The sequence below is a fragment of the Leopardus geoffroyi genome, chromosome D1 (genome assembly GCF_018350155.1).
Source record: "Leopardus geoffroyi isolate Oge1 chromosome D1, O.geoffroyi_Oge1_pat1.0, whole genome shotgun sequence".
NCBI classification, from domain to species: Eukaryota; Metazoa; Chordata; class Mammalia; order Carnivora; family Felidae; genus Leopardus; species Leopardus geoffroyi.
Window position 1 is genome coordinate 65,138,082 of NC_059329.1, and position 23,247 is coordinate 65,161,328.

General features: G+C 51.4%; 1 protein-coding gene across 2 annotated transcripts in view; it reads left to right on the forward strand.

The window, feature by feature from the left end:
* Positions 1-23,247, forward strand: part of TUB (TUB bipartite transcription factor) — an 87,887-nt gene that overhangs the window by 40,417 nt on the left and 24,223 nt on the right. The gene's annotated exons all lie outside the window — the stretch shown is intronic.

Sequence of the window (23,247 nt, forward strand, 5' to 3'; positions counted from 1 at the left end):
TAGAATGAGGGGCCGTCGAAGGATCCTTGTCAGCAGACAGGTGATAGGCTCAGATTGACTTTGGAAGGTGTATGCTCTTAGAGAGGGCAGAACTGGAGGCAGGGAGCCTGGAAGAGGCTGGAGACACATGAGGCCTAAACCCAGAGGCATCGGAACAGGGGGAGGGGACCAAAAGAGGGCACCGTAGGTCCAATAAACTGGGCTAGAAGGAAGAGGAGGTAGGGTGAATCTGGGCTTCTGGGCTGGTGATTGAGTCGATGGCGGGGCTCATAATGTTGCTGGAAACAGCAGAAGAGCAGATCTGGGGTGAGAGACGTTGCGGTTTGGACCTGGAGATTTACTTGGTGGTTCTGGAGGAGCCCAGAGGCATTAGGAACTCAGAGGAGCCACCAGGAAGTAGATTTGGGAGCCCCTGCAGATAGGTGGTGGGGCTCTGGGAGTGGAGAGATCGCCTGGGAGAACACAGAACGAGAAGTGTCTCAGAGAGCCATCCAGATTTGGTCTTGAAGGGCCAGGAACCCAGGTGTTTATCTTGGTCTCATTTCTGGAAGCAGGTGGGTGTTGGGGGGCAGTTACCAGTCCTCCACGCAGGAGAGCCGAAGAGTGGGCTGGAGAAGGTTGGAGGAGTTCAGAACTGTGGGCAGGCAGCTGGCTGTCTTCTGTGAGGAGCTGGGAGCCATGATGGTTAGGAGTCACAGGGCCCCATTTTCAGCTCCAGTCCTGGCTCTGCTATCAACTTGCTGTGTGACCTTTGGCAAATCACTACTCACTCTGGGCCTCAGCTTCTCCGTCTGCCAAAGAGAAGGTGGGACCAGACCAGTGACTTTCAAATGACATTTGGAGCCCCAGGGCCACCCAGAAGTATCCCCAGGGAAGTGCTGGGGGGAAGGGGAGCTCTCGGTGGGGCATTCCCACCCCTGCCCCACCCCCAGCTTCATCCAGAGCCACTTGCTTTTATGTTTTCTATGTTGGCTGCCGGCTGAAAACCACTGGGTCAGAGGATCCCAAGTCTGTGAAGCCTTGTCAACATAGACACTGATGGAGAATGAAGAGTAAATAAAACACAGTGAGAAAACCAAGTATCCTCCTACAGCACTGCGTGGGCCTCAGCACCCATTTGCCATGTAGCAAAGTCATGGTCATGCCTAGTCACATAGGACTCAGCCCTGCCTGCTTGTGGATGATTTCAGCCGTCAGTGCAGTTCAGTTTACTTCCTCCTCCTGGCTGGCGGGTCACCAGTCTCAGCCATTAGTGTGTCCCTAGAGGAATCTGTGTGACACCAGCCCTTCTCTACTGCTCCCAGGGCAAATGCAGTATGAGGTTGGCTGTGAAGCAGCATGTCAGCTTCCCTGTCCCTTGATGTGCTCTGTCCATGGTCTCTACCTAGACAGAGCAAAGGTTCTCAGAACAGGACACAAAAGACACTTGGGCTGCTCCCAGAGCTTGGCCTCAGTGATGATGCCCACTGTTGTGCTGGAGGCCTCAGTGGGTATTGCCCTGACTTCCCTCCAGTCCCACCTGGCATCCCCCAAATACCCTTGACAGCCAGGTACTATCAGCAAACTGGAGGCAAGGCTGGGTCCAGACTAGTGGGGGGGGGGGGCGCAATGAGAGGGGAGACCTTCAAATGGGAACAGGATGCCCTTCCAGTGCCTCCAAGGGGGAAACAGGCCTGTGTGACTTCACATCCCCGAGAAGCCCAAGCATGGCTCCCCTCCCTCGGGGTAGGAGCTGTGGAGGGGCAGCTGCCCCACACCTTGGTTTTGGCATCCTGCGGCAGGGGGTGCAGGATGGGGGGCAGTCAACTCAGAGGAGCCAGAGATCCCATGCCCCTTCAGCCCAAGCTCTTGTCCCAGCATATACGCCCCTCCCATTGCTGGGAAGGTGGTTCAGCCCCTGACCCTACCCCCTAAGGGAGGGGCTGTGGTCTGTCCCTCAAACTAGAGCACACGGGGTTCCAGGCTCAAACTGTGCCTTTGGGGTGCTCCAGGCTCTGGGGTCTCTTGCTACCTTAGGAACTGTTTGGGGGAAGAGCTCAGCAGAATGGCTTCCTCCCTGTGCTCTCCTTAGTATCCTAGATGGACTCAGAAAGTTTCTCCAAGGCTTCTGAGAAGAGCCCCCTCCAGCCCACCTTGGAGTCCCTCCCTGTTCTTGCCCATGTTCTCAGGGTTCCCCAGACCACAGGGTCCACTTCAACCAGTTCTCGCTTGGAAGGGTGGTTGCATGGGGGCAGGGGTGACGACTCTCGGTGTTTCCTGACAACAGGCTGGGGGACTCAAGCACCAATGTGAAGCTGAAGAGTGTCCTGGAGACAGGGGGCGGTGAGACGGAGTCTGCCCAGGCCACACCCGTGGCTGGGGTGTGGCCCTGGGCCTGGGGAGGGTCGCTGTTTGAGAGGAGGACGCAGCTTTATAAAATGACTCCGTAAGTATGGCCTGGGCAGGCGGGGCCACAGGCCCCCACTGCCCCACTTGGGACATGGGCACGGACCAGGAGCACCTGCTGCAGGCGACCCTGCAGCAGGGAGTGGGGGACCCTGGAGAGATGGGAGGCTGCTGGTGTCAAGGAAACACAAATGCTTGGGCCAAGGCAGAGGCTGGCTCCGGGCCTCTGGGGAATGGGGGAGGCCAGGTGCTCCCCAGTGTTCAAGGCTGCCGGGCTGGGGTATTCCCTTGAGCATTGTGTGTGTGTGTGTGTGTGTGTGTTCACACACATGAGGGGCTGTGGTATCTGCCATGATTTCTGACTCCATTGGCCCAAATTAAGAACCCTCTGAACTCAGAAGCCTAGGAAGGCAGGCCCATGACTTCTTTCTTAGACATCAAAGTCTCTAGAAAAGTGGTTTGTCTCATGTGAACCTATGGGAGGGTCTGAAAAATACATATCCCAGACCCTACCACCAGAGTGTCTACAATGCAGCCCAGGAATCTCCATTTTAACCCCCCGCCCTGGGTGATGTTGATAGACTGCTGTAGCTGAGTGAGGAAACCATTGCTTTGGAGGGACGCCTGCCCTGGGCCAGTCTTATTTTAGGCGTGTGGTGGCTCAGGCCTCTGCCTACAGAACCGTTAGACACTCATGCTTTGACCCTTACAGATGCTCTGACAATCCAGAATCTCACATGAGGGGAAGACCCCACGTGCTTTTCAGTAACCTCTTCCTGGAGCACAAGAAGAGAAAGCATGGTGAATGGGGCAGGCCCTTGAAGGAGAAGAAATTCAGGAAGGGCTGGTCTCAGGAGGAAGGACCCTTGCATCCCAGTGTCTGGGGCTACGTTCACGGACCGGTGGCTCAGAGCCCAGGGCACCCATGGGGCAACCCCTGCATGGCCCCCCATCTAGTCCTGTGGACGAGCCTGGCTCTTTTAGGACAGACACGACTAAGAATAGGGCTCAGAGAGTGGACTTCTAGAAGGTAGGCATGCCCAAGGATAGTTGTGGATTTTAGTTGGTGGAGTTGCTTTTTAACATGTTTACTACATTAAAAAAAAAAAAAAAAAAAAAGAATCCACTTAATTTAAAATGATCCTTAAAGCCCTCATCATTAACACGAAGTTTACTGACTTCACTGAATGGACATGAGGTAGCTTCCAGGACATTTGCACGGTGAAGCTGGAGCCGGAGTTGGTCTGAGCCCATTTCCTTCCTGTCCGGCCTGTCCAGGGGCATGCATTCGCATCACCCCACGCTGCACACTTCCCGGCCTCCTGGCTGTGGAGCATCTGAGGTGCTCACTCGACCCAGTTTGCTGCATCAATCCCCAAGTGCTGAACCTCTGGGCTCCTTCCAGTTCCTTGCTATTATAAATATCACTGCTATGAATATCTCTGGGCAAATTACTTTCTTAGTATTTTACTGGGAAGCATTCCCCAAGTGGAATTACTAAGTCAAAGGGCACAAGCAATTTTATAGCTCTTGTCACATATTACTAGATGGTTCTCCAGAAATATTGAGCCTGTTTACCATGACACCGATTATGTATGGCTGTCCCTACAGCCCTCCAATATTAAGGTTCATTGTTTTTACTTGTTGGGAGCTGTATTACTTTGTTTTGATTTGTCCCCCTTGCCATATTGGTCAGGAGTGGCGCTATAACCTTGTTTTCAGTGTGGTGTTCCCTGGAGGACCCCGAGAACCTGATGGGCATCATTTGCTCTACAGGAATTACAGTGCGGTCATTTCAAAGAGCTGGCCCGGGGCCTGGAAACAGGAAGTTTTGGTTCTCCAGACTTAACTCGGTTCACAGCCCCCAGCAGGAGGCCAGCATGCACCCCGGGACCACTGTTCCAAACGCTCTGATGCTGGGTGCGCTTTGGAAGCAGAAGCACTTGTCCTGGGGAGAAGACTGAAATGAAGGGAAGAGGGAAATCCCGTGGCCCTATGCTTGTCGCTGGCCTGGCATGCTCTGCTGGGGGAACTACACAGCCGCCTGCCTGGCCGTGGCCTCGTGGGTACACAGATCGCCATGCTGTGCTTGCGGCTGTGGGCATGGAGATAAACCAGGTGTGGGGCTTTATAGCACACTTGCCTGTTGTCTTGATCCTGAAGATCATTGGGGAAGCTGCACCCAGAGTTTGTCCACTGCCTGTCAGACCAGGATGTTGACCAGAGGTCAGCTGGGTAAGACCAGGAGTGTTTATTGAGGTCTGGGCCCTTCGGTCTTGGCTGAGGTCCAAGCACGGGGAGTTTGGGACAAGATAGGCATTAGGGAACATTGCCTCGTCTCAGCGTCCCAGACTGTGGCCTGAAGATAATGCAGACAGGGTCAATGCAATCAGGGACTCAAGCCAGGGACAGTGAGGTTCAGGGCACAATACCCAGTAAAGAAATTGGGATGCCACAGCTGTCACAGGCAGGGCCACGGTGCACCCTTTGATCTCGGAACAGGCCAGATGAGGGAGGAAGATAAGTCTGAGCAGACGTGGGTGGTGGGCAGTGGCAACTTGCATAGCACGTGAGGCTGAAGTAACAGTGTCAAAGGACTCAGAAAACCTGAGAACAGAGAGACAGGTATGGACATTCCAGGGTATTCTGGGCAGGCTGGAGCAGTAGCAGTAGGCAGTTTGTACAACCACGGGGGTTCAGCTTCTGTACTAAGGGCCTCTCCGTGGGGAAGCAGGATGCTGGGGGAGGGTAGGACACAGGGTCAGTATATGGTACAGACAAGAGGGCCAAGCTTCTTAGAGGGGAATCGGCAGAAGCTGGCCAGGGGATCCACTTTCCAGCCCAACAGCTGTGTTTGGCCAGGGCTCCTGTCTGCAGAGGGCAAGCCCAGATCGTGGGCATGAGGCTGAAGGTAAGGCAAGCATGTCATTGGGTAACAGGGAGATCTCCTGGGCCCACCTAGGTCCTCCAGGCTTTGGGCAGTCAGCAAATCCCCTTTCCCTCTCCTTCCTGGCCTGCTGCTCATGGGGCCAGCTTGGTGGGGCTGAGGCAGGTGCTAATGGACAGAGGAGACGTGTAGGTACCCCAGAATCCCCAAGTGGCAACTAGACAGAGTTGAGAAATGGTTTGGTGCAGCAGAAGTATGGACTTCAGACTCAAATAAGTTGGTCTAATCCTGGTACTACACATGACCTCAGTTCAACATCTCCGAGCCTCTGTTTCCTCTTCTGTGAAATGGAGATACTCATTACAGCATGGTTGAAAAGATTAAATTAGCAAAGAATACATGAGGGTGCCTGGGTGGCTCAGTTGGTTGTGTGTCTGACTTTTGATTTCAGCTCAGGTCATGATCCTAGGGTCGTGGAATCGAGCCCTGCATCAGGCTCCACACTGAGCATAGACCTGCTTGGGATTCTCTCTTTCTCTCTTTCTGTCTCTCTCCCTCTAAAAAAAAAAAAAATACACTAAATTGCTCAGCACACATAGTTATTGCTCAGCAAATGCCGGTTTCCTTCCTTTTGCCTCTTCACGTACCTAGAGCAGGTTGAATGTCTGCTAGGCCCAGGTACACCTCCTCCCTGGGCCAGGAGGAGGTCCTCGGGTGGGGGAGTGGGGAAGCGGGGGGGTGCATGGTGGAAGGGGCAGCATGCTCCCTGCTAAGCTGGAATAGAACCTCAGCTTCTGGGTTAATTTGACCTGGGGCTCAGGTTGGGTGTACAACATGGGAAGCAGCACGTTGGTGGGTTAAATGCTGGCAGGTTTCTGAGCCTCTGTTTCCTTAATTGAAAACCGGGTATATTCACATCTCACTTCCCAGAGGTTGGGTGAAGAGTAGCCAGAATACATGTAACCACTCACTAGCACCACTCATGCACATAGCAGGGGCCCGTACTTTCGTAGCAGTGTGGTTTCTGTGGCTGCTGACACCTCTGTTGACTCCAGAATCATATTGATTTGGGGAGTTTCTCTCTGTGACCCCGAGCCCAGCTTGGGGTCTGACAGACATGGAACAGGGCACATGCATGGTGGTTAGTCTTCACTCTGCCCGATTGTGTCATCCTAGAGGTGGCTGAGGAGGGAGGGCCCAGGAGGAAGCTGCCCTGGAGTCCTTGGAACCTGTGGGGGCCCAGGGGACACTCAGCAGTTCTCTCTCACATAGGGGATTCTGATGGTGGCAAGTGCCAGCTAATCTGCTCAGGCACTGGGCCGAGATCTGGTTTGGCCCCTGGTGGGACAGACTTTTCCCTGCAGGAGCCGTTACCAGAGGCAGGCAGCAGAGAGGTGATGGATTTAGGGAGTGCCCAGCACTGGTCAGGAGTAGGTGAGGATAGGGGTACCAAGCAAGTCCGTGCAGTCCAGAGGGAGCTGGCCCTGGGCTCTGTCTCTGGACGCATCATCTGCCAGTGCCCTGGGCCTGATCCCAGACCTGGTGCCTCACTGTGCACAGGGGTTGGACCTTACTCCTCTCTGGGGGCAGGAGGACCATGCAAAGGATGCTGATGTTTGGAGAGTCAGGCCCTGAAGCGGCTTCAGCCTTCCCCCAGGGCCACCTTGCTCTAGGCACCAGGGCTGTGGGGCAAGAGGATTCCGGGTTTCTGAATCCCATTCCGTCACCTGCAAGTTGGAGACCTGAGGCGATCTAGCCTGTCTGACTCTTTGAGCCCCTTTCTGGAAAATGCCCTCATGTGTCAGATGTTGTGCTTGTGCTGGGCGTGCAGCAGGGGGCAGAGCTGGACCTGGTCCCATGGAGTTTATGGTCTAGGAACTAGACTGCTTGTTACACCAATAATACCGGCAGTGTTCGGGACTTTGGCTGTGGTCACAAAACCACTCTGAAGGTGTGTAAATCTGCCTGCACAAGCTCGGTCCCTGCTGGGTAGACAGACATGCCCCTTGCAGATGGCCTCCTGTCTCCACCTCCTGGGAAGACCCAGGATCTTGTGGGCTCCCTGGATCCCCTGACAGCATGTGCACACCTGTACACACCTGTGCACAGCTATCCCCGTGGAAAGGTGGGCGTCCTTGCTCTCCCTGTGTTGCTGACGTCCATTCTGAACCTGGAACCCCAGCAATCTCTTCTCCCACTTCCTCATCTGCTCCCCATTCGCCCAGCATCTGGTTCCAGGAAGAACACTGGTCTGTAAGTCTGACACTAACTAGGTCCTGCTTCTCCAGCTCCTGCTTCTGGCTCCTTCCTCCACCAACAAGATCAGTAACACTCACTCTTTACTGAGCACTGGGGCTCTAGCACAGTGGGATCATCAGCGAACTCTTTTCTCCCCAGATTCCTTCTTGCTCACCCGTGTCAAGGAGAGCACCTACAGGGATCACATGGCCCTGGGTTCGGACCCTGCTCTGCTCCTTACTAGCTGTGCCAGAACTTGGGCAAGTTCACCTTCTGGAACCTGTTTCCTGATGTGTAAAATGGGAACCTTCTCTGTAGGGCTGCCATAAAGATTAAATGAGACCTTGCACATGCAGCTTTTTAGCACAGTGCTTAGCACATAGTAGATGTCTAATACATGCTAGCTCCTGTTATCACTCTGTGCCTAATATTTGGAGTGGATGACTGGAACAGTTACGCTCACTTATTCACTCAGCAACTTTTTATCAATCTTCTGCCTTGTTCCAGGCGCTATCCCAGGTACAGGGGATACAGCGGGGAGCGAAACAGGGAAGATGCCTGCCCTCAGGGAGCTCCGATTCTTCTTGTTTCCACAGTTACAAACTCAAACCTCTGCCGTCAGCCCTCCCCAGCTCTCAGTCTGCACCTTCCCCCACGACTCCCTGAATTTCCATCTTCTGACCCCCCCCCCCCCACTAAGCTCCGTGTCCTATAGGTGCTGGAACCTAGTACATCCAAACAGGGACTCAAACCTGCTCCTCCCACCACATTCCTGGAGAGGGTCCCCGTGCACTCCAGCCCCACCTCAGATATGCAGCTGTCCCCTAATCATCACCATTATCAGGGCATCACCTCTTACAGAGCGCTTACTACGTCAGCACAATTCTGACGGCTTTCTTTTTTTTACATTAATTTTTAAAAATTTACATCCAAGTTAGTTAGCATATAGTGTAATAATGATTTCAGGAATAGAGTTTAGTGATGCATCACCTACATATAACCCCCAGTGCTCATCCCAACAAGTGTCCTCCCTAATGCCCCTTGCCCATTTAGCCCATCCCCCTACCCACAACCCCTCCAGCAGCCCTCGGTTCGTTCTCGGTATTTAAGAGTCTCTCATGGTTTGTCCCCCTCCCTGTTTTTATCTTATTTTTGCTTCCCTTCCCTTAGGTTCATCTGTTTTGTATTTTAAATTCCACGTATGAGTGAACTCATATGATATTTGTCTTTGTCTATAAAATCATTAATCTCCTGACATGCCTAAGAAATAGTTCCCATTATTTGCAGATGAGAAAACTGAGGCCAGGATGGTTAAATAAATAGACCAAGACCCCATTAGTATAGGGCCAGGAAAAAAGCCCAGGCAATCTGGCCTCAGAAATTGTCTCCAAAGGCTGTGATTTTCCTACCCCTGTGTAATCCTGCCTTCGTCCCGCGGGCTCACCTGGACCCTTCACCCCCCGCCCCCTTCTCTGCCACGGGCCAGGCCACTCTGGAGTGGTGAGCCCGCTCCCAGATCCCTGCTCCAAGGGCTGCTGTGATCTTCTCCCTCACAGAGCTAGACGATGTCATGTCCCCAGTGCCAGCAACCCCTGGGGTTTCCCATTGGTAAGAGATTCAAGGCCAAGCACTCAGCCTGGCCCCAAATAACCTCCCCTTTATCCTCCCCCTCAGTTCCTGCTCATGGGTTCCAGCCACACCACCCACCTCAACACCCTCCTGCCTCCTGTGTCTCCCCCTTTACCTTTATATTAAACTTCAGTCTGGGGGCATGTGGGTGTGGCTCAGTTGGTTGAGGGTCCGACTCCTAGTTTCAGCTCAGATCATGATCTCACAGTTCATGAGTTTGAGCCCCGTGTCAGGCTTCTCACTGAGTGTGTGTGAACCTTGCTTGGGAGTTTCTCTCTCTCTCTCCCTCTCTCTCCCTCTCCCTCTCCCTCTCCCTCTCCCTCTGCCTCTCCCTCTGCCTCACCCTCTCCCTCACCCTCTCCCTCTCCCTCACCCTCTCCCTCACCCTCACCCTCACCCTCTCCCTCTCCCTCACCCTCACCCTCACCCTCTCCCTCTCCCTCACCCTCACCCTCACCCTCTCCCTCACCCTCTCCCTCCCTCTGCCCCCTTCCCTGCTTGTTCTCTTTCTCCCTACAATAAAAAAATAACTTAAAATAAAAAGAATACATTCTTAAAAACAAAAAAACGAATCAAACATAACTTCAATGCAGCCTCAAATGCCACCTCTGCTGCAAAGCCATGCCTGATACCCCCCACCCCGCCCAGACCCCACCGCCCTCTCCCCTGCGTCCCCACAGCTCTGGACCTTCACTGGCCCAGACCTCTGACTTCTGTCCACCTGGGATTCTCCTCTGTTGTGTCTGCGTCCACCCAGGCCGTGTCCTCCACTGCCCTGTGGGCTTCACACGCTGGCGCCGCGTCTCATTCATCTCTGGGTCCTGGTGACTGACAGGCTGGGTGCCGAGCGAGCCCCAACGCTGAATGAACAGAGCCGGCCTATGGCGTCACTTGGTGATTTGGGGCAGGAAAGGGCCAGACGTCTTTCTGTTCTCCCATCGAGTCCTGCTGCAGAAACCAGAAATGGGAATGATTCCCACCTTGTCAGGTCCCAGAATGGCTGAGCTGGAAGGGCCAGTAGAGGTCATCTGCGTTAATCCTTTATCTTTGCAATGTTGGACTGAGGCCCAGAAAGGGGGCAAGCCCTGGAAGCTGGCAGCATTCAGAGCCCGGCCTCTGAGCCAGAGTCCTGGCTATGTTGCTGAGCTGCTGTATTTTCTCTTTGCTCTTTCTCTACATCAGCCGCCTGCTGTGGTAACAGCAGTTACCCGTCTCCTTAGAGCGGCAGCGTCCTCCCAGCTTTCCAGATAACTGCGTGCACCCTTCACCCCTTTGTTGTCACCGCTGGGCGTTCTCATGATCTTATTGAGTGTCCTTGTTCGGGTAACCGACATTTAAATTAAGTTCTTGGGGAGAATGGGGTGTGTTTCTGGGTTACTTATTTTCTTCCCTTGAAGTTTGCTGTGTGATCCGTGTCCATCACGACACAGTTTGAGTCGTGGTAGCTTTCGCATGTATTTTACTATCTAGTGGAACTGGTCCTCCTCTCGTTAACTGTCATTATCAGAATTTCTTTGTTTTCTTACCTACTTTTGTTTTGGCTTCCAGAATATCTTCACCTGGGTTTTCTAGAGGAATTAAGGGCAGTGACTACTTTATCCCAGGCTGCCCTAATCTGGAGTATTCACATAGGTCAGTTGAGTTGAGCACTCTTTAATAATTTTTTAAGTGTTTGTTTATTTTTGTGGGAGGGGGCAGAGAGAGAGGGAGAGGGAGGATGCAAAGTGGGCTCCACACTGAAGCGGAGAGCCAGACGCGGGGCTCGAACTACAAACCATGAGGTCTGACCTGAAGTCAGATGCTTAACTGACTGTGCCACCCAGATGCCCCTGAATTGAGCACTCTTTTTTTTTTTTTTTTTTTAAGTTTAATGATTTAATTTGAGAGAGAGGGAGAGAGAGAGGAGAGAGAGAGAGAGTAGGGGAAGGGCAGAGAGAGAGGGAGAGACAGAATCCCAAGCAGGCTCCAAGCTGTCAGCACAGAGCCCAATGAGAGGCTCAAATTTACAAACCGTGAGCTGAAGTCGGACACTTAACTGACTGAGCCACCCCGGTGCCCCTGTATTGAGCACTCTTAGCTCATGTCTCTGAAAACGGAAGAGGCCCCTCGACTGGGTGAAACAGGCAAGCAAGGAAGTAGTGGCACCAGCTCCCTGACTACCCACCCCCCCCCCCCACCATCATCCCCTGTTCTGCTCTCCTGGGACTGTGGCTTTTCCTGAGACTAGGACCCCTTGGGCAGCCTCTTGTGTAGTGGGGAAGTCTAGGGAGCGGGCCTGGCTCACGGGAGCTCTGCACATGCACCGCTATCTCTGGCCACATCCCCACCTCCCCGGCCCGGGCCTGACTTCCTGATGAGTCTGTCTACACCCCTCGATCCTTTTGCTTTGGTGCAAGGCTCTGCCTCTCACTGCCCACTCTCCCAAAGGGCTGTTACCTTTCCTCTTAAGAGCCTGTTACTGCTGAAAACACTCAGTTGAGGTACAGAGTGGACACCTAATTATATCACCGACCCAACTGCTTTGTGAGACAAAATTTAGAAACACCGTTGAGTGACATTAGCAAGTCAAGGCGGGGTGGGGGGGGTCCCTTGGCTTTCTTATCATAGAGCCCATGTTCACAAACCAGTTTGTTCAGCCACCTTTCTTTAGATCACCATCCAAGGGAACCTTAAGAAATCCCTGCACCTTATCAAGTTCCAGAATCCCCTTGGTATTTTGCTTGGAACTAAATGAAATGTAATTTAGGAAGAAGGACTGTCTTTAAAATGGTCTTCTAATCACATAGGAATATACTGAGAATCTCCATTATTTTGTCATTTTCTTCATATGAATCACAAATAAGTCTCATAATATTGTTTTAAAACCCTTGACACACAGTCTTGCCGTCGTAAATGATATCGTCTTCATTATCATTCTGTTAAACTTTATTATTTTGTAATAACAGAAATGTTATTGGCTTTTCTTTTTTATGTATTTTTTTAAAGTTTATTTATTTGGAGAGAGACAGAGAGACGGTGCAAGAGGGGGAGGGGCAGAGAGAGATCTGAAGCGGCTGCGTGCAGACAGCAGAGAGTCCGATGAGGGGCTTTAACTCACAAACCATGAGATCATTACTGGAGCCAAAGTCAGATGCTTCACTGACTGAGCCACCCAGGTTCCCCTTTTTATCTTTTTATCTGGCAACTCTATTGAACTTTCTGATTCTAGAGATCTTCTCGTTGATCCCCTTATGTTTTTTCAGGATCACTTGCAATAACATAAGTTATGACTCCTCCTTTCTAATACAGTAGACTAATGACTATTCATCAGTGTCGCCCTCAGGAACTTTTAAACAATACATAACCACAACCTTGGGCTCGGCAACAGGGCCCAGGGCCCGGGAGCAGTGGGGTGAGAGGTAGATTCCAGACCAAGGAGATGGCACCTGCAGGCCTGGAAAGAGCATGAGCTTGGCTTGTCTGGAAGCAGGCCAGTATGGGGAACAGAAGCATGATCAGCCTGGTCCCACTTTAAAATTTTTGGTCTGTGAGCAAGGAAGTCAGTAAGGATTTTAAGCAGCAGGTGCAATGGCAGATTTGCTCGGTGAAAAGATCACTCTTGCTGCCATGTGAGAACAGACTGCAGGGCGGCCAGAGGGAAAGGGGGTGCACAGCATTATGTAACAGCAGCTAAGTCACACGTCTCCTCACTATGTGCCAGGCGCTGTTTGCGGTGGCTCATATATATTAACTATCAAGTTCCCAGGCACGCAGGTAGTTGGTGGTTCAGCCCGGTCTGGAACCAGCAGACCCGGCTCCAGGGTCCACTCTGAAGCACCACAGCCTGTCCCATCCACAGACAAAGTACTTTGGATGATGGTGGTGGCATTGGCGGTGGTGAGAAGGGGACCAGCTAAAGAGATACTTAGTACTTAATATCAGCGGGACCTGGTGATGGATTGGATATCAGGATGGGGGAGATATCAAGTACCCATTCTACCACATGTTTGTGGCCATTTGGAGTTTCTCTGGGACATGGATGTTCACTTTTCCACTGGGTTGTTCACATGCACACTTCACCCCTACTTTTTTTCATGGGGAGGGAGGGAAATCAGACTCACTTGCCAGGGTGCATTCTGCACCGTCCGTGTGTCCTCTGGGCGTGTGACTGGATAAGGGATACGTGTCTGCTCATCATACCTTTGGCTCGGGGGTATGAGATCAAGGTGAGCCTGATCTGAGTGTTCTCTACTCTACTCTCCAAGGGCAACTGGAAATGTGTGTCCTTTTCATATAAATTGACTGTTGGGGCCCTAGATAATGGAACTCTAGTGATATTGAAGGCCCCGGACATTAATCTCACAAATTGATACATTGAGGCCAAGAAAACTGGGACGGGACTTGTCTGGTGTCATAGGAGGCCAGGGACTGAGCCCTGGAACTCAGGTTTCCCGACATCCAAGACATTAGCGGCATCTTCAGTGCTACTGAGGGAGCAGCAAGGGTCTGTCCTGGTGGGGGGCCAGAGGAGGATCCCGCAGTGTGTCACAGCCAAGAGGTGGGGGTGGGGCAAAGCTGAGGACAGGTTGGTGGAGCCAGAGAAATGGGTACCAATAGCTCATGAAAACCAGACGGGCTGAGGTGTGGGTATGGGGAGCTGGGACACATTATAGAGACCTGGGGGATTTTGGAGCAGGTGGTCAGGAGGCTGGGGCAGAGCAGAGGGTGACTGGGTGTGTGATTGGGCACCTCCCAGGGTCCTGCCCACTGGGGAATGGAGACCTCTGAAGTTCATTTGGAGGGCAGGCCCAGCTTGCCTGTCTCCAGAGAGACACCCGAAGCCCTACAAATGTGAGAGCCAGGACAGGGCCGACTAACCTACGATGACCAGGTGAGAATCCAGGGTATACAATTGACCCTTGAACAGCATGAGTTTGACCTGTGTGGGTCTAGTCATACACAGATTTTTTTCGGATATAGTATAGTACTGTAAATGTCATGTGTAATAATGCAAACGTATATGATTTTCTTGACATCTTTTTTCTCTAGTTTATTGTAAGAATACAGTATATAATACATATAACATACAAAACATGCATTGACTCCTTATCAGTAAGGCTCAGCAGTAAGCTATTAGCAGTTAAGTTTTGGGGGGAATCAAAAGTTATATGTGAACCTTTGCCTGTGTGGCAAGGTCAATGCCCCTAACCCCCCACTGTTCAAGAGTCAACTGTAAGGGTGCCTTGGTGGCTCAGTCGGTTAAGCATTCAACTTTGGCTTAGGTCGTGATCTCATAGTTTGTGGGTTCAACCCTGTGTCGGGCTCTGTGTTGACAGGAGTCTGCTTGGGATTCTCTCTCTTTGCCCTTCCCTCCCTCACTCTCTCTCTTTCTCTCAAATACAATTTTAAAAAGTCAACTGTAAAACAAAACAAAACAAAAAAAACCCCAAAAACGATGACCTACAATGACCAGGTCAGAATCCAGGGCCTCGTGCTGCTGAGTGGAACCCCTATCTCCAGGGCCCCCGCTCCCTGCCAGCCTCAAGGTGGCAGGATCAGGAAGGCGCAGGCTCTCTGGCAGCAGGGAGGGTGGTGCCTGCAGAGGAGACATGCAGGAAGGTAGGCTGTGGTGGGGACTAGGAATCAGGGAGAGATGAAGAGAGAGATCCGAAGCAGCCTGGAGTTGGAGAAAGGCAACAATGGATCCTGCCCCGCCCAATGCCACCAACTCTCCAGACTTCCCCTCATCGCCTGGAAGGGGCTACACATGGCCTCCTCCCTGTGCCAGAGCTGGGCAGTGCCGGGGGCGGGGGGGGTAGGCGGCCCGGGCAAAGCGGCCGCCTCTGGGACTTCCTGTTCTCATCCTCAGCAAAGCCTGGCACGGACCCCGAGGCATAGTTCTTTGGCCTGGACTGAGTAAATCCTCGCTGTTCTGAGGGCCCGGTGGCTCCTCAGGGTTGCTGTGAGCATCAGTGAGAGAATACAGTAACACTTAGCACAGTGCCAGTCCCAGGTGAGGGCTCAGCAAGCGGGAGCTCTAATTACTAATTGTTGGCACCTCTTCATGGTGCTTTGGACTTTCGACCCAGCGGTCACAGGTTCACACTCCTTCTCTCAGTTCAGCCTCACACACCCTGTGCAGTATAAGACATGCACTTAACAGATGAAGAAACTGAGGCAAGTCTGGGCCCGTGGTCCCTAGCTACCCAGTGAGTTAGCAGTACAGAGAGGACAAGAGTTTAGCTCTCCTAAGTCTAGCATATGTTCACTTTCTTCCATACAATATAAGACTTTAATCCTTATTTCGGAGTAGAGCAAACCATAACCCTTTGTCTGCTACCAGTCCTCCTGTAAAGTCAAAATATCAGAGAAATTTAGTACCGGAAGGTAGCCTTCAAAATGGTTCTACCCACTGATTTTCATGAGGCACAGAGAGGCTACATATCACTCAAGGTCACACAGCACAGAGCCAGCACTGGAACTTAAGGTGTTCTTTCCTCTATACTTGCTACTATTATAGGTCTTGGAACTTTTATCCCCATTTCAGAGATGGGAAAACTGAGCCATAGAGGTAAAACTATTGACTCCAGCCCCATAGGCACTGCCTTTCAGGACACTGCTTCTTCAGTAACCTGGTGGCTCTAGTCTGATATTTGGGAACCATCTGCAGCAAAAGGGAAGGCCGCGGAGTGAAATGTTGCCGTATTGGAAGTAACACGCTTTGCAAATTGTTTAAATTGCATTTCAGGGTCTGATTCCTCTTGCTAGAGAGATTGGTTTATGAATTCAGAGTTGGATTGTTTAAAATGCATTTCACATTTTAAATAACCATGGTTTTCTTAGGTGAGAAAGAATAACAGGTCAAAAACGCACACTCATAGGCTTTTCTGAAAGGTTACAATATAAAATGTTCTTTGCTGGAGGATATGAAGGCACTGGCTCTCTGTTTGACAAAGGAGAGGGCTCTGCTAGATAAATCCTGCATTATGAACAAATGAGAACTGTGTCCCTCTCTTCCTGATCAGCTTAATTCCTTGTTGCTTATCTGCAAATCCAATAATGCCAGTAAAACAAACCCCTCGGGCAGGCTGAGCTCAGGGGCCTGGACGCTCCTCCTCAGAAGCCTTTTTGTGTTTATAACTTCAGTTCCTGCTCCCTGGAGAGCAGGGCTCAGAAGCCCTGTCAGAAAGTGGGCAGGAGAACTCGTCTGGGAGTGACAGTTTTCCCAAGATGGGTCTCCCCGCCCCCAGCCCCAGTCCGGGGGCCCTCTGAGCAGGAAACTCTATAGATTCTCAGAGCGGAGCCAGGGAACTGGGGACCGAGCAGGTATTAAGATCCAGCATCCTTCCCGCACATCCCCTGTGTCCCTGCAAGATAAATAACCTGGCCCCAAATTGCAGGCGTTTCTTGTGCCTGCATGCTTAGAGTGTGGTCACCTGGGTGTCATCTTCCTGCTATATCATACTCCACTAGGTGACTAAGGATATTTCAACTGCACAGCTTTTAAAATATTATTTATTTGTTTATGACATCCACGGTGCACTGACAGTATTTATTTACTGTTCATTTCCCCCAGCGGGGGCAGGGGTATTTTCTGTGCTCTTTAGGGGTTACTAGGCGCTCATGGGAGCTGAAAACCAGACCTTATAGGAAACCCAGCACCTGGAAAGAGGAGCCACGTGTCAAAAGGTTGTAGTCCTAGGGTGGCCTAGCTGATGGCACTAGACTGTGTCTCTCTCACCCCGGGCAACTTTTTATGAGACCATTCATGTGTGTGCCAGCACGTGGAGCTTCTTTCTAGGACATTATTTCCTGCAATAGCGGATCCCATCCCATAAACCTGTTCCTCTGTCGTTAAAAACTCCCCATAAAGGGTGCTTAATGATCCCTCCTGTGAACACAGAATTCTTTACTTAACCGAGTCCCAACTGATAGACATTTTGTACCCCCAACTCCTGCCAATTTCTCCTATTAGAAATAAAGCTGTCATGACTATCTGTACATAAATGTAGCAGGATTCTTGCACAGAGTCGTGACACCAAGGCTTTTCTTTCCAGGAAGCAACTTTATTCGTGCCGACACCACTCAGTTGGGTTCGTCCCCGAAGAACTGAGCCCTGAATGCCACGTGGCATAGTTTTTTTTTATACATTTTCTATTTTTTTGTCTCCCATATATGGAAACACACAAATATGCAGTCTGATTAAGTGGTCTCATGTTACAAGGTTGTGAGGAATGTTGTCACATACACGAATAGTCAGGTTGCCTTGAGGTTGTTTTTTTTTTTCTTTCCTTAGGGAGGGGACCCTACCACATAAACTTTTGATTCCATTGCATATTTCCCCTGGCTAGATTTCTAGAACAGGAATTAATGAGTCAAAGGGCTAAGGCTCTCATCATTTGGTTTTCTGTAGAGGATTGCAGTTAAGCCTGTGGCTCTAGAACTCTCTGGTGCCTGAGCTTGAATTTGAACTCTCCCACTTATTGTCTGTGTGACTTTGAGCAGGTTATGTAACCTCCTGTTTCTTCACCTGTAAAATGGGGATAATAATAGTACCTACCTCATAGTGTTGTTAGGATTCAATGAGAGGAACCATGTGTGTGAATAGGCATGACTCATGAGACGTCGTCATAAAGCAAACTTTATTTTTGTCTCCCACGGTCTCTTTAATTTTATTCTATGGGGCTGCTTCCCACCCCCCGCCCCGCAAACCTAGATGAAATTGAGGGTAAGTCCCATGACTTCTCTGGCCACTTTCAGGGAACCAAAAGTTGTCCTGTGAGTAATTAATATGTCCTGTCTATTGCAATAAGCAAATCTTAAATTGCGGAGTTACCCATCATGATCTGCTGAAAGCCAGCTGCCTGCAGGAGAGGGTCCAGTTTGCAGTTCTGACTCTTTCTAGGGTCTAAAGTGAAGGGAAGGAGGGGAAGAAGAGAGGAGAGGGGCAGGAAAATTCTTCCTCCTCTCTCTCACGTGAATGCCTTTTGAGGTTCTTGGAGACCATTCCATCGTTTGGGGTGTCTCCATAAGCACAGCTCCCTCGATGTGAGTGATGCTTGCTCTCTATCCTCCATAGGACACTCTGGTTCCTTTCTCAGGCCCTAGGAAGCCCGGGCCTGTCCCCTCTGCCCACTGACACCTCCTCCCACAAGGGGGTCCTCTTGACTGGGATCTAAGACAACCACATCTGGTCCTCTTGCTGGGACCCGCGTGGGCCCCCTGAAATACTCACGTATCCTTTGCCCACATACCTGACCCTGAGGCAGCAGAGCCCTCTTGGCCATCAGGGCAGCCAGGCCCCCACCCGCTCTCTGGATTTGCAGGCATGAATCAGTTGCCTGTGCCCCATGGCCTCAGGACCATTATGGCCACATATGAAGCCATCCTGGGGGGGGGGTCTCCAAGCCCCACTCCCTGGACTTGAGGCAAAGGCCATGTACCCTGCTGTGCTCCCACTGAGAGTCCGCTGGACCCCGAGGCTCCTTCTAAAATTCCTCCTAGACCTCCAGCAACATTTTTTGCAGACTTGCATATTTTTTTATGTATTAGAGGCGGGTGATGGGCACGTGGTCACAGACCCAGGTTTTTACTGCCTCTCTTCCAAGTCCCATTTGGGGCTATCCCACCTCACTTTGGTATGTGGTATCTGTTAACGCGGAGCCTCGACTGGAGAGTTGCCTTTCATCATTACCCGCTGCCCTTATTTGCTTTTTATGGAACATGTGGAGAAGTGCCAGGCACATAGCATGTACTCAACAAGCGATGGTCTCGCGTGACCCCAGCTCACAGGCTCCCCACTTACGTTCATTTCGTCACTATTCCTTTTGACTTTATCCCTATTACCTTGTTTTATGCTTCACAATTTTATTTTTCCTGTGGACTGTGCTGGTTGTGGTGATGTTGGTAGTGATTTTAATTTGCTATTATCTTCTGCAGTTATTTGGAAAAATATACGTATTGCTTTTATTTTTTCAAAGTTTATTTATTTTGAAAGAGAGAGAGAGAGAGGGAGTACAGGTGGGTGGAGTAGGGGCAGAGAGAGAGGGAAAGAGAAAGAGAATCCCAAGCAAGCTCCACACTGTCGGCATGAGCTCAATGTGGGGCTTGAACTCACAGACCGTGAGACCATGACTGGAGCTGAAATCAAGAGTCAGACGCTTAACTGACTGAGCCACCCAGGCGCCCCTACACATTTTGTTTTTAATTCTTCTAGTGCTTAGCCTGCATTTTTTCAAATATGTCAGTAAGCCTATCTGCCTCACTTGAATCGTGGAGAAATGGGGCAGTGGGCACTGTCCGGCTGTCCACATATGCTACCGTTTTGCCATGATGTCTGCCCAATGGCTTTGAAAAGACACTGGGCTCTGGTCTAGCGTCCGCTCGTTTCTGTCCTGGACTTTCCAAATAGCCCGCTAGCAGTTGCCAATACCTCTGGCCTTGTCTCCCTCTGTCCGCCATTTTGCTCCCAATTATGTCTTTCTAAAAGTACATCTGGGAAGGTTACTCTTGGCTTCAAACCCTCAGTGAGGCCTCATTAGCTCTAGAATAAAATCCACACTCCTCAGCCTGGTGTCCAGGGTGCCAGGGGATCTGGCCCTACCTTAACTTTCTAGGCCCTTCTCCTGCCACGTGGAACAGCTACCCTCCATGCCACCACACAGGTTTGCATTTTGGTTTTCAAGTGCATCGGTCACATATTCTCATATCCTGATGCCTTCGCTCACGTCATCTTCTCTGTCTGGAATGCCCTTTGGTCAGAGACCAGCACAGCACTGGGCCAGTTGTAAAATCTGAGTAACTGGTAAGCTTCCCCCTTCCTTTCTTACTAGTCTCTCAGAATCCTTCAAGGCCCGATTCCAATGTCATCTTTTTCACTCTCAGCACAGATTTGTCCTAACCTGACTTCCCCTCCCTCTGGTACCACTGGCTGCCCCTCCTCTGTGCCCCCAGTACTTTGTACACCTGTACTGTAACCCCAGCACCTTGGTGCTTTCAGTCCCTCCTGCCAGATGGAATGCTCCCCAAGAGCAGCACTGGGCCGGCCTGACACCTGCCCAAGCCCTGCGTGGACCTGCGAGCCCGGTCGGGTCCAGTCGATATATGATTGATTCGAATTGCCTTCCTCACCCTGCAAGGATGCAACACCAAGCTACTACGCAGGGCACCTTGGGACTTAGTGCCCAATCTGAATACGTATTCACTTATTATTCATATCTGTTTGTTTCTAAAACTGATTAGAGGTGAGCCACACTCAATAAAACTGTTAAATTAGAAACAGAAAATTTAAGACTTCACATGGAAGTAGCAAAGTGCCAGAAGAAGGTGCTAACTTTCTTCCCTGGCTGAATGAGTGTCACTGAGAGCAGCTTGCACTGGGGTCCTTCGGCTGGGGTGGCAGATATAAGGGTCTCCTTGGGGCTAAACTCTTTCACTCCCCTCACAAACCATGGCCCTGTCTGAGAATGCCTGAAAGGCAACAAGGAGAATTTAAATTCACAGAAAATATCTCCCCCTTGCAGGATTTGGACAGTGGTGAGGAGGCCGTTGGGGGTTGCTACATGGCAGCATTTCGGTACAGATCACCTTGTTCCGCGGGCTAAATTTGAAAAGCTTAGGCCCTTTCTCAAGGGTCATTGTATAGCACAGTTGTATTTTAACCATGGCCTAGTACAGTATTCCTCATGTGGCTTTCTGGAATGGCTTTTCGATGGAAGCCAAGGGCATACACATAAAATGTCAACCAGGGGAGCTATTTGAGCAGGAAAACCCATTGGCAGTTCTGAGTTGAGTGTGAACTCTCACATACCCCTTTTAACTCACAGAAGCACACACTTAGATCCTCCCCATGCACACACATCAACACACCATCCAACAAACATTCTTGTGCAGACCCATTCAGATGCAGGGACACCTTACCACACACACACACTCTCTCTCTCTCTCCCGCACACTCATACGTACATGGCACAGTCCCACTGGCTCCCACACATCCCATGGGCACACACAGCCTCTATAGGACATGGGGAGCTGTCTTATTTCTGCACCTCACTCTGCCTCCAGATTTTACTCCCTTAGGACAGAATCTACAGTATCTATTTAATAGATTCAATTACTTCAGGCTCCTGAGACCTTCCAACTTGATTTTGATTGCTTTAAGGTGTCAGATAATTTGGGAATGGGGGAAAGCAGCCTCAAATTCTTGAAGGGAAAATCTTCTAGGCTCTAGTCATCACCAAAGTGGCAGCTGCTGATGGAAGTTTGGGGAACACGGTCTGGATGGTGGGACCAGCCTTCTGTTGCTGGGCAGGGCTCCGTCCTCCAGTCCTACAGGACAGAGGCCCTCAGGGTAGTGCTTTGTTTGGCCTCCAAGGCAAGGACCAGTCCCTTTCTGCTGACCTTCCTGGGAGCCTGATCAGCGGAACCCAGGCCTATGCCAAATGTCCCAGCAGGCAAGGAAACAGCCCTGCTTTCTGCCCCCTTGCACTCACTCTGAGGTGATTTCTTTTGTCTGCCCTCCGTCCCCTGTGACAGGGATAGCTCTTGGAGGTTGATAAATAATCAGAGGTCACAGCCTTCAGAGAGTGTCAATGCTGTACCAGACAGAGATGGATCTAACCTGCCGTGCGCTCCAGAAATCAGAAGAAAGAGGCTGGGTGTGCATCCATGTGCGCTGCACGAACGGTGATAGGGAGGAAGGAGGCGAAAGGCAAGGGCTGTGGACCCAGACTGCTTTGTGTGAATCCTAGCTTCACCGTTGAGTAGCTCTATGGCTTTGGGCAAGATCTTTGCCTTCTGTGTGCCCCCCAGTTTCTTCTGCTATAAAATGGGTATGATGATAGCATGTCCCTCCTGGGGTGGTTGTGAGGATGAAATCAGTTACAGTGTAGAGATAGCACCTGGAGCTCAGCAAATGCTCCACATATTTGGTTACTGTTTTTATAGTTAATGGGCAAGGCCGCCAAGAGGAAAGCCTGGGAGAGTCCTGGGATGGGAAATCCTGGCCGTGGACCTAGGGCAGCAGGATGGGGCCCTCCTTCAGCAGGGCTGGTTCTTCTCACACTCTCCACCTCCCCCCCCCGTGTCGTGGAGTCACCACACAGACCCTCTTCTGGCATGGTTACTGGGGTGTGTGCACTGCTGAATCCAGGGCGCACATGAGGACACCCACATGTAGCGGGAAGAAAGTGCCCCTCAGCAGACTGCTGCCAGATCACCTGTCCTGGCTTCCCTGCTTCTGTCAGCCGGCTGTGGATTCACTAGCCTTCACCTCATCATGCCACGGCTTGCTTTAAAGTTGGTGTGAGTCACGGCCAAGACTTCCTCAGCACTCAGAGACTTTAAGATGACCTTCGTTAAGAAGTTTTTGTCTCCTTTTAAGTGTAGCCCCTAGAAAGAGCTTTGGAGGACAGAAACCCTGGTTCTATTTCAGCTCCATCGCTTTGTAGCTTTCTGTCCTTGGGCATCTTAGCACTATTGAGGCTTTATTCTCCAGAAATAGAAATAAAACACTTGCCTCTCAAGGCTGTTGTGTAGCTTAAATAATATAAATTCATAAGGGCTGGGAATGCAATAGACGGTTTATGTTCTCCTTGACTGCTATAGCTTAGAGGGGAAAGACTACTGCTGCTAGGAAGCAGCTCCTTCACAGAAAACCAGAGGTTCCCCGGGGACCTGTGAGGGGGTGGGGAGGGTGGGGAAGTGGAAGGGGCCAAGAAGGGAAGGCCAGCCTCCAGAGTTTGGACCAGCGGGTTCCCTGGGACCTCTTCTGTTCCAGACCGCAATCCTTTCCGGCACCGAAGGATCCCCTCCCCTCCCCCATCCCTCTTCCCACCCCCGATCTGAGCAGCGGTTCCCATCTCTTAGCGGAGATAGGTAGGCTAGGCAGGCAGGTAGGAGTTAGAATTATCTCGGCTTCACAGAGGAAGAAACTGACGCTCGGAGGTCTAGGGACCCGCCCAGCGGCTTTGGTCTTAGCCTCGGGTGGGCGCGGGCGCGGTCACGTGTGTGGAGCTGGAGCCCCGCGGCTCCCGGGAAGGCGCGGGGGCGAGGGCGTTCGCAACGCCAGCGCCGGCCCGGGGGTGGGGTCTCCGCCGGGGGGCGGGGCGGGGCGAGGGGGGAGGGGGCGG